Here is a 10,395-nt window from a genome sequence, read left to right as displayed (position 1 = left end):
GTACATTTCCAGTCTCGCTCTACAGTGGTTCATGCCGGCATGAAAGAGGTTCGTTTGAAGAGCGGCACATATGTGCACACTGCCACATACTCAGCCACCAGAGTTGTTCCAAAGGGTTGTTTCGAAGGCTGTTCCAACAGCGTAGCAACCCGATGTGCTGGCCACTACACAACGACTACCCACTTACTCAGATGGACTGCAAAACAGTTCGATACAAACGTAGATAGATCGATAGAAACATAGATAAATGGCCCCTGGGAAGTGCGTGAAGTACGGCAAGAAATCCAGGGCCTTAAATTCTCAATCCTCACCAATATTAGGAAAACCGAAGTTAGCACAACTTAAACGTGTCAGTTAGCGGGAGAGTTCCCACCAGCTGAGTGTAATTTTTCTCTCGGCAGACTTGGGAGAATTCATCCTGTTTTGTTAGATTTCAAGCTATTTCTAAGTGGTCACTTGTAGAGGGGTTAGTAATCAAGCTCTACGCGAAGTATGGCATGAGCCTACTCGATTCCAAATATCAGTCAATAGGAGAGTATGTTCTGTGTGCAACGCTCCAATACGTTCGCTGCTTCTGATTAAGTAAGCATGCGCCATATAAGAAGAATAAATTTTCCATCAAGCATCCTCTTGCGTTCGCAAGGAGGGTCGCCCAAGAGAGTTATAAGCGCATTTCAAGTTTTGGGATTCCGTTATACAGCTTGTAGGTTGGAGAAATGTGTAAAAGGCTAATAGTGACCAACCTCTCGACCAGTACCTCTTGGAAAGCAAATGGCAGTAGGGGCGGCTGGATTTGCAATTGAATGCATACAACACCACTATGGACTATTACAGCCACATTGTCAAATGATGCGATAGCGTGATCTCGGTCACTGCTGAAAAAGGCGCATTGCCACCGAATGTTTGGGCGAGTTGATTTAAGGTGTGTTTCATGAAAACACTGCGCATTCGGAATAAATTTACGTGTAGTTAGTTTTGTGGAGAACTACTGACGTTCGGCTGTAATATTTTTTGTCCATATTGAGGCTGGGGATTTAGCGGTGTCCTGACACACAGATAGCTTACAGGCCATTTCGAATCCCTCTAATGCAGTTTGTCGTTTCGAAGCAGTCGAGAGAAACGCAACTCGAGTGGCACTGGCTGCACCGTCTGGCTGGAAGTTGGGCCCATTGCGTATTATAGGGCGGGGGATGCGCACTCCTGCCAGCGGTTTCTTCGCCATGAAGACCTCGCCTAAGAGCCTTGGCTATTGGCCATGGCGCCTATGGCCCTTTCATTTGGGATTACGGACCAGTAAAGGCTGTGACAACCAAAGCAGCTGGTGGCACTGCCACGGGCAGTGTTTCTGTGCCGAGAAAGTGCTGGAGTCTGCTGCTGCGCTGCTCTGTGACGTGTCGCATCCACATAGTTCTTATTAGGTAGGGGGATTGAAAGTTGCTTTCGTGCTTCTTTGAATGTGGCGTTCTTTTTGACGTTCAAACTTACAATTTGGTTATGTAGTCTCCATGTTGGGCGTTATATCATCATCAGCAGCAGCAGCCTCGTTACGCCCAATGCAGGGCAAAGGCCTCTCCCATACTTCTCCAACTACACCGGCCATGTAGTAATTGTGGCCATGTCGTCCCTGCGAACGTCTTCATCTCATCAGCCCACCTAACTTTCTGCCACCCCCTGCTACACTTCCCTTCCCTTGGAATCCAGTCCATAAGCATTAATGACCATCGGTTATCTTCCCTCCTCATTACATGTCCTGCCCATGCCATTTTTTCATGATTTCAACTAAGATGTCATTAACTCGCGTTTGTTCCCTCACCTAATCTCCTCTTTTATTAACCATTAACGTTACACCCATCATTCTTCTTTCCATAGCTCGTTGCGTGGTCCTCAATTTAAGTAGAACTCTTTTCGTAAGCCTCCAGGTTTCTGTCCCGTAGGTGAATACTGCTAAGACACAACTATTATACACTTTTCTCTTGAGCGATAAAGGCAACCTGCTGTTCATGATCTCAGAATGCCTGCCAAACGCACCCCAGCCCATTCTTATTCTTCTGATTATCTCCGTCTCGTGATCCGGATACGCGGTCACTACCTGCCCTAAGTAGATGTATTCCCTTACCACTTCCAGTGCCTCGCTACCTATTGTATATTGCTGTTCTCTTCCGAGACTATTAAACATTGCTTTAGTTTTCTGCAGATTAACTTTTAAACCCACTCTTCTGCTTTGCCTCTCCAGGTGAGTGAGCATGCATTGCAATTGGTCTCCTGAGTTGCTAAGCAAGGCAATATCATCAGCGAATCGCAAGTTAGTAAGGTATTTTTCATTACCTCTTATCCCCAATTCTTCCCAATCCAGGTCTCGGAATACCTCTTGTAAACATGTAATATACAGTGTACCTAATCGGTGACATCAGTGGAATGCCACTCAGCACTGCAGTAATCAGCACGGTGGTCGTGTGCTCCGCATCTAGCGCCAGTAACTCAGCTTGTACAAATCTGTGAGCTGCGGTCGAGTGTTTGACATTGGAAGCAACTACGCCGTTTTGTTATGTAGGCGCTCTGTTTGATCTTTGCATGCCCTATTTCAGGAAATTTTGTGAGTGTACTGGGGCTTGGAGGTCAGAATTGGGCCCTAAGGTATTCTTTATCGGGTCGCCTAATATCTATTCCCTGAACGTTGACGACATGCTCGTCCTTCCTGCCATAAATGAGTTCCACTTCTATGATATCTAGGACATATTCGGAAATGTCGGGAAAGTGTTGATCGTGTAGTGCACTGTTACGGTGATTGGCGGGCTTGCAAAAGCCTTTAAACCGTCTAGCTAATTATATTACGTTTCATATCGTAATTAGAGCTGGTGACTTCCAGCGCTCATTTTTGTCACCCGATACACATAGCCTTGTAGATCAGTTAAGCACTTCGCAGCAACAAATTATGAGATTTGCCCAGCAGTGTTTTCTTGTTCACTGAGAACCACATAAAATTTAGGGAACGGTTGCTTAGGTTGCAGAAACAAGGTGAAGTTTTCTTTGTTGCGTCACCTTTTGGGGGCGATAAGGTAGCGAGAGGTATCGGAAGCCACTTATTATTTTATTATTGCGATGACAGTCATATGGCAAGTTACTCCACGAGCAATTCTCGCATCGACGTCGCCGTGATGTTGCGTTTAATGTCTAAGGACATTAGCATCGTCGTCAAGTGCCGTATGCTGTTTGTGCGAGTGAAAACGTGCGATGGTGAGCCCACTACAACGGCTCAATCACGCCCGCACAGGGAAGAAGCGTGCCGCCTTCAGTACCGCACGTCGAGGGGAGGGAGAGTTACTACCATGGCTGCTGCGCATAGCGAGGGCATGGGCTGCGCGGGTCTTATCTTGAAAGCAATCTGCGATGAATGTACTGTCTAGGTGCGCCGAGGACTCGTAGCTCCGTGCGAGCAGTGTTTACGCCGCGTAGGTCGCGTTGGAACGAGTGCCAGCACGAATGTCACTTCGCTCGCTGCTGCGGCCCTGCTACCTCACTCCAGCGTTTTGACAGCGAGTTTCGGCGGTGATTGAGTGACGTGTGTTCAATATTTGTTTGTGCGTGTGTGACAGCATCCTTGTTGATTTACCCAGTAAACGAATGCCAACCGAGTTTATACAGCCAGTAAACTACCACCCTTACTTCTAATAGGTGTCTATTAATAGGCTAGCGCTATTGATGCCTCGCCTTTCGAGCGAAACTACGACCTTTTAATCAAGTTGCGAAGCACCCACCTCGCCGCCTAACAAGGAGGCGTGACAGAGCGAATTTTTGTGCAGGCCAGTTCCACATTATGGCGTTAACCAAATATGCACAACATAGTTTCGTGACTACTTACAAGGTCACCCTGTCCACACTGAAAATGGGAAGTGAGGAGAATCGAATAGAAGGCGAAGAAAATATAACGTCAAAGAGGAAGATAAAAATGAAGAGACAGATTTGAAAGGCGTGACTTCGATTTTCCTCGGGCAGGTCATTCTATAAGATGCGTACACGTGAAACGGATGGCGAAGCGCGTTGCGCCCGCTAAGGGGCACACGGTCCCATATTCGGCATGGTTTCAACTCCCCGGATCCTCTTTTTCCGGACAAGTACAAGCGACGGGAGGTAAAGCACAGGAGCCTTCGACGCCCACGTGGTCGGGCCTTTGGCGCTGCAACCCAGCAAGCGCTTACTGACGCAGACTTCCAAGCGGGAAAGCAGCAGATGCAAGATACCCAATTTTGTTATCGGTTGCTTAGGCATTTCGCAGCCTGCTCCACGGAGAAGCAGTACAGACTCTCGATTGAAAAGCGATTATAAGTAAACGTTAAGACTATTCGCGGGAGCATGCGGTTCTTTAGTAATCGTGCTCGCGACCTGCAACTGAGGAATTGTTTTCTGACTATACCAAGTAGGGCGAGAACTTCTAAGGCTGTGTTATAACGAATTTAGGCTATGTAATGAAAATAAGTTGTGGTTCGCATTCTCTATTTCGTGTTAATTGCTGGGAACATACGTAAAAGGTGCCAAATGCTTTCCTAAATATTTACCAAACGTAAAAAAAAACCGTCCGTCCGTCCCGTAACACGATCGCTTTCAAGATAGAGCCCACAGCAGTGAGCGACCTTGTCTTCTTGTTGCCTGTCACTTAGACGCGAACGAAGTGGCGAGAACACCGCGCTCTCGAAGCTCTCAGCAGACGCTGCATCCTTTCCCCATCCCAGAACGCTTTCAAAATATGGTCCACGCGACTTATAACTGTTAAACGCGAATGGACAAGGCGCGAAAGAGCGGCACCGGCTTGTAATCATCAGAACGTCATCAGCGTACCTGGCACCGCCACCTGCAATAGTTTGCTTGCCTCATCAATTCACCTTGCGTTGCCGCCCGGAGCAGTTCTTGTTGTCGCAGCGCTTTTTTTGTACTGTTCATATCAGGTTTCATCATCATCATCGTCATCATCATCATCATCAGCCTATTTTAGGTCCACTGCAGGACGAAGGTCTGTCCCTGCAATCTCCAAATACTCCTTTCCTGCGCCAACCCATTTCAGCAAGCGCCTGCGAATTTTGTTTTAAATTTCACCACCACAACTAGTCTTCTGCCATCCTCGACGGCGCCTGCCTTCTCTTGACACTCAATCTGATACCCTAACGGCCCACCAAGTATCTAACTACGCATTACATGACGTGCCCTGCTCAATTTCTTTCTCTTAATGATAATTAGAATATCAGCTATCCCTGTTTGCTCTCGGATATACACCGCTCTCTTCCTGCCTCTTAAGATTACGCCTAAAATTGTTCGTTCCAAAGCTCTTGGCATGGCCCTTAACTTATTTTAGCGTATTTTAACTTATTTGGCTTATTTTAGCTTAACTGAGCTTATTTTTCAGTCTCCAAGTTTCTGCCCATATGTCAGCACCAGTAGAATGCATTCACTGTACACATTTCTTTTTAATGATAACGGTAAGCTTCCAGTCAGGATCTGACAACGTCTGGCGAATGCGCTCGAAACCATTGTTATTCTTCTAAAATTTTCTTCTTCTGAGCAAAGTCCCCTGCGAGTAATATACATATGCAAACGTACTGCTTCAAAGAGTCTAGAGGCTGACTGGCGATTATGAACTCTTGTTCCCTTACCTTTATAGTGATTGTTATCGCTGTCTTCGGCATAATAATCTTAAATCCCACTCTTATACTCTTGAAGCGGTCTGCACTGGATGCATGACAGAAGACGAAGAATAGGCTAGGGGACTAGTAAGGACGAAGAAGTTGGAATAAAATGGTGGACGAGACCTGTCTTCCTGAGATTGTCATTTCGGCTGCCGCTCTAGTTAGGATCGCTTCATTTTGGCGCATCCGACAGTTTTCGAAGACCAGCCATGCGGGTGACATTTTTTGCCGACCAGGCATGGTGGGAGACCGTTGTGTTCACCCGATACCGAGTGCACGGTGAGCAGCGGACCTTCCTGTCGAAGTTACTTCTTCCGTGCGGATCAACGTGGTGCTGCAGCAAGCTGCACTCAGCCGCCAAGCCTTCGTGCAAACAGGATGGGTTACAGTGAATCTACAGTTGCAGACACTGAGCGAACTCGTTGTGGAACCCATACGACGTGCCACCCTTACAGAGGAAACGCCTGCCGCGAAGGTGAGCCTAGACTTGACTGTTATGGAACTGCAAGGGCGCATTATGCAATGGAATGAAATAATGAGGACTTTCGTCCAATCCTTTCATCGAGAGCAATCAGCACGAGTCACTGTTGAATCGGGTGCTTTTGAGGGAAACTCGCAATGTGCGCACTACTGGCTGTGTTTTTAGAGTACATCTGTGACAAGAATATGTGGCACTCCGACGACACAAAGGTTTTGAATATGCAGCGCTATTTGGCAATATAGCTAGAAAATGGTATGATGTGCGACTGATGGGTTATGGACCGACATGTTCGAAACTGTGGAAAAGCAACTTTTCACCGGCTTTCGAAGGCAACGCAGTAGAAAGAAGGGATGCTGCACTATAGTTCAGGTACACAGGAGGCTCTCTCCTTGAGTACTGCCTTGAGAAGCGTCGCCTATTCTTCAGAACCGGAGCTGTCGTTTCCTGCTGTTTAGCTTTGATAACGCAAGGGTTGTGTTTCGGGATCTGTAGTCATGTCCAGCTCAAAGGTCCAAGAACATTTGATGACCTTCTGACCCTTTTACAGACCTCAGTGCAAAGAACTACGTTGAGAAGACAGCCAGGTGGTAGAACAGAGCAACTTGATTCTTCTAAGCTGAGTGAGCATCCAGAGTCGTTGCCGTCATCTGAATGTGAAGATAGCTTCATAAACAAATCCCTGGGAAGCGTCAGTCATGACTGTAAGAATGGTGAAGAACCAATTGCCGCAGTTCACGGCAACCTACTTCCACATAATCTGGCTGCCGTGGATCACAAGCCCCAGAAAACGAGCTTCAGTGAGACAGTGTATTTGGTGTTGCTAACCTTATTCTACGCACCATTAGGGTAGACGGCATTGAACTGAAGGCTCTGGTTGACCATAGAGCTTAGGTATCAAATATCAACAAGACTAGAGTGGATGCCGGTCGTCTGCACGCTGGTAGAACATTGCGTCGCCAAGCCTACCATGGGTCAGTGGCCATGTATTGTGAATGGGTAACCCTGACTATTGAATTTCAAGGACATGCTTTTACCAGTGACGCATTGACAATTCGCAATGTCACTTATGTTTTTATTTTGGCCCACTCAGAAACGAACAAAATTAAGATAAACCTCTATTGGGACGACGAAGTAATGGCCGAAGACATGACAAGAACAGAAGATCCTGGCGAAGAACATAGTGTATCAAGGCAAATTTTTCACGAGGAAGAACTGAAGACAAAGTACCCAGAGGTTACATGCAGGGGGTGCTACCCTCCAGCAATGAAATCACATGTCGTTCCTTTCGAGCTAGCAGATAAAACGGTAGTTCGTAGAAGCCCCAATAATATGTTCAGGGATAAAAAAGTGTGGCCGAAAAAGGAGTTGTAAGAAATGTTGGACGCAGGTATCATGAGGCCTTCTGTATCCCCATTTGCTTCTCCTATGTATATTGTACCAAAGGAGACAGGAGATTCCGCCTCTGCATAGACTACCGGGCTCTCAGTCACGAAACTGAATTGATACTTTTTTCAATGCCGAGCATCGATGACATAAATGATGAAACTGGTGGTTGTGATTGTGTTTCACGAATAGATCTCTGCAGCTGCTTTTGGCAGATTCCATCAAGTGAAGAAACGAAAAAGTACACCGCGTTCATAACCACATTTGACTTGTTTGAGTACAACCGCCAACCATTCGGTTGGAAAAACTCCCCTGCGTGGTTTCAGAAGATTAGGACCGACATCTGAAACCTTGCCTGGGCAGATTTTGCACGACATCATAATCTACTCAAAGACAGAACACCGTAGTCAGCTTTTAAAGGTTCTTCACGCTTTCAGTTTTGCCCAACTCAAGGTCAAGTTCAAGAAAACGGCTTTCTCTTAAAACACCATTGTATTTCTTGGCAGGGTGTTTGATGGACACACTAGAAGCACTAAGCAAGAGTCAGTAAAGATAATCTGCAAGCTGGTAAATTCTTATGACGTGCGCTCGCTGCATGTTTTTCTTGGGCTAGCTGGAGCCTTCCAGGCGTTTATCAAAGACTATGCACTGAGAACAAGGTGCCTCACATGTTTAACTCAGAAAGACGTGCCTTTCCAATGGGACGAGAAGTGCGAGGCTACAAAAAAGAATTAGGGGGTTTAATGTGCCAAGACCACTTTGTGGGTATGAGGCCCACCGTAGTGGAAGACTGCGGAAATTGCGACCACCTGCGGTTCTTTAACGTGTACCAAAATCTATGTACAGGGGTGTTTTCACATTTCACCCCCATCGAAATGCGGCCGCCATGACCGGGATTCAATCCCGCGACCTTGTACTCAGCAGCCCAACACCATAGCCACTGAGCAAACACGACGGGTACGTGCGAGGCTGTCTATTGGGAGCTTGTAAACCTAATATTACCGGACCCATTATTCCGAGTACCAGATATTTGTTCGCCTTTTGTGCTGAACACGGACGCATCACATTATGCTACCGTTGCAGGTCTATAACAGATAGCCTGCAAACAAGGTAATCAAACCAAACACTACCTTCTGGGGTGCTACAGCTATACCTTGAAACCCACTGAACTCAATTACTCTACCACAAAAAAGGAAGCTCTGGCCGTCTTAAAAGCTGTGGAATACCTTCGTACTTGCCTGGAAGATGCCAAATTTATACTTTTCACTGACTATCAGGCACTGACTCAACGTCAGAACATGACCTAGCCAAGATGTCACATTGCTAGATGGGTGAACTATCTGCAACAACTTGATTTCGTAATTTCTAATTTCGCAACGTCCTGGTCCACTCCTCACTGACGCTGATATATTGTCAAAACTTCTTGTACACGATCAAGCAAACATCCAGAGGCAATGAATCATTATAAAGTGTGGGAAGGTATAGAAGAGGTCTAGTTTATCAATGGAAAGTATCATGATCCACCAACTATGATTCCAAGGATTGTTCGTCTATACCACGGCACTCCTGGATCTGGCAGACATGATGGCTTCTGGCACGCTTATAAGAAATTCAAGATTCAAGATTCAAGATTCATTTATTTCTCCAAGAGAAAAAGGCCGGGGACAAAAAGCTGCCTTGAAGCAGCTTGACGGGGTCCGGGGCCCATTTACAAAATGGCAGCAGTGAAGAGAAAAAAAGTACAATTTGACATACATCATGAATCAAGGAACACAATGCAGAATTTCAATTAAGCTTAATGCAATACAAAGTAAAAATTCAAATATACTATGCACTGAGAAGCAACAAAAAGCATAATACAGCGTTATAGCAGAAACAAAGAGTAAAACGTAATTGCATTTCAACATTACGATATAATATATCAAGTTCAAACAATACATAGCAGCATTTCTTTTTATACAATGAAAAAAAACACTATTAGCCTAATTTGGGTTTGAACCCACCACATGCTCAAAAAATTGCTGAACAATTGTTTTTCTGTTTAGGTTCATATTTTCTGTGTACCATTTGTGTGTGTTAAGGGTGTTCGGAACCAGGAAATGCAACATTTGGGAGCCATACGTGGTGCGAAGTCGGGGTAGATGACATTTCTCTTTGCGTCTGGTGCTTGTATTAGTGTGCGTTTGTGTCACCGATGAGAGTTCGATTATGAACTTAGTCCGAGGCAAGCTGAAGTTATTCAAGGCGCGAAGAATGGTAAATGACACTAGATGATGAATGGGCGATATTCCATGTTTAATAAACAGTGGTCTGGTATGAGCTAAGTAATCTGAGCCAGAAACTATGCGGATAGCTTTTTTTTGCAAAAGTAGTAGTTGGTTTAGATGCACGCGAGCCGCAGTTCCCCACACAAGATGACAGTAGCTTATTTGAGAGTGAAATAAGGAATGATATATTACTTTTTTAACTTTCACGGGAAACAAGTCGCGACCTCGTGAAAGAGCTCCTACAGATTTCGACAAGCTTAAAGAAAGATGACGGAAGTGATCAGCCCATTTAAGATGTTCGTCAAATATTACGCCAAGAGATTTATATTTACTTACGATTTCGATAGCGTAGTCTCCAAGAAGCAGTGGGATTGATATGGTTACTTTCCGATTTATCGAACGAAAAATAACCGCCTTTGTTTGATTATGATTAATCTTTAAACTGTTTACATGTGACCAGTTATGGAGGCTTTCCAATATGACGTTCGCTTCAAAGAGGAGTTGATTCGATGAGTTTCCAGATAAAAATAAACTAGTGTCGTCGGCATATATTAGAAATTCCGCCTTCTTGGAAATATGAACGAGATCG

The sequence above is a fragment of the Dermacentor albipictus genome, chromosome 8 (genome assembly GCF_038994185.2).
Source record: "Dermacentor albipictus isolate Rhodes 1998 colony chromosome 8, USDA_Dalb.pri_finalv2, whole genome shotgun sequence".
In the NCBI taxonomy this organism is placed as follows: Eukaryota; Metazoa; Arthropoda; class Arachnida; order Ixodida; family Ixodidae; genus Dermacentor; species Dermacentor albipictus.
The sequence above is the reverse complement of the archived record's forward strand: the minus strand, read 5'-3'. Positions refer to the sequence as shown.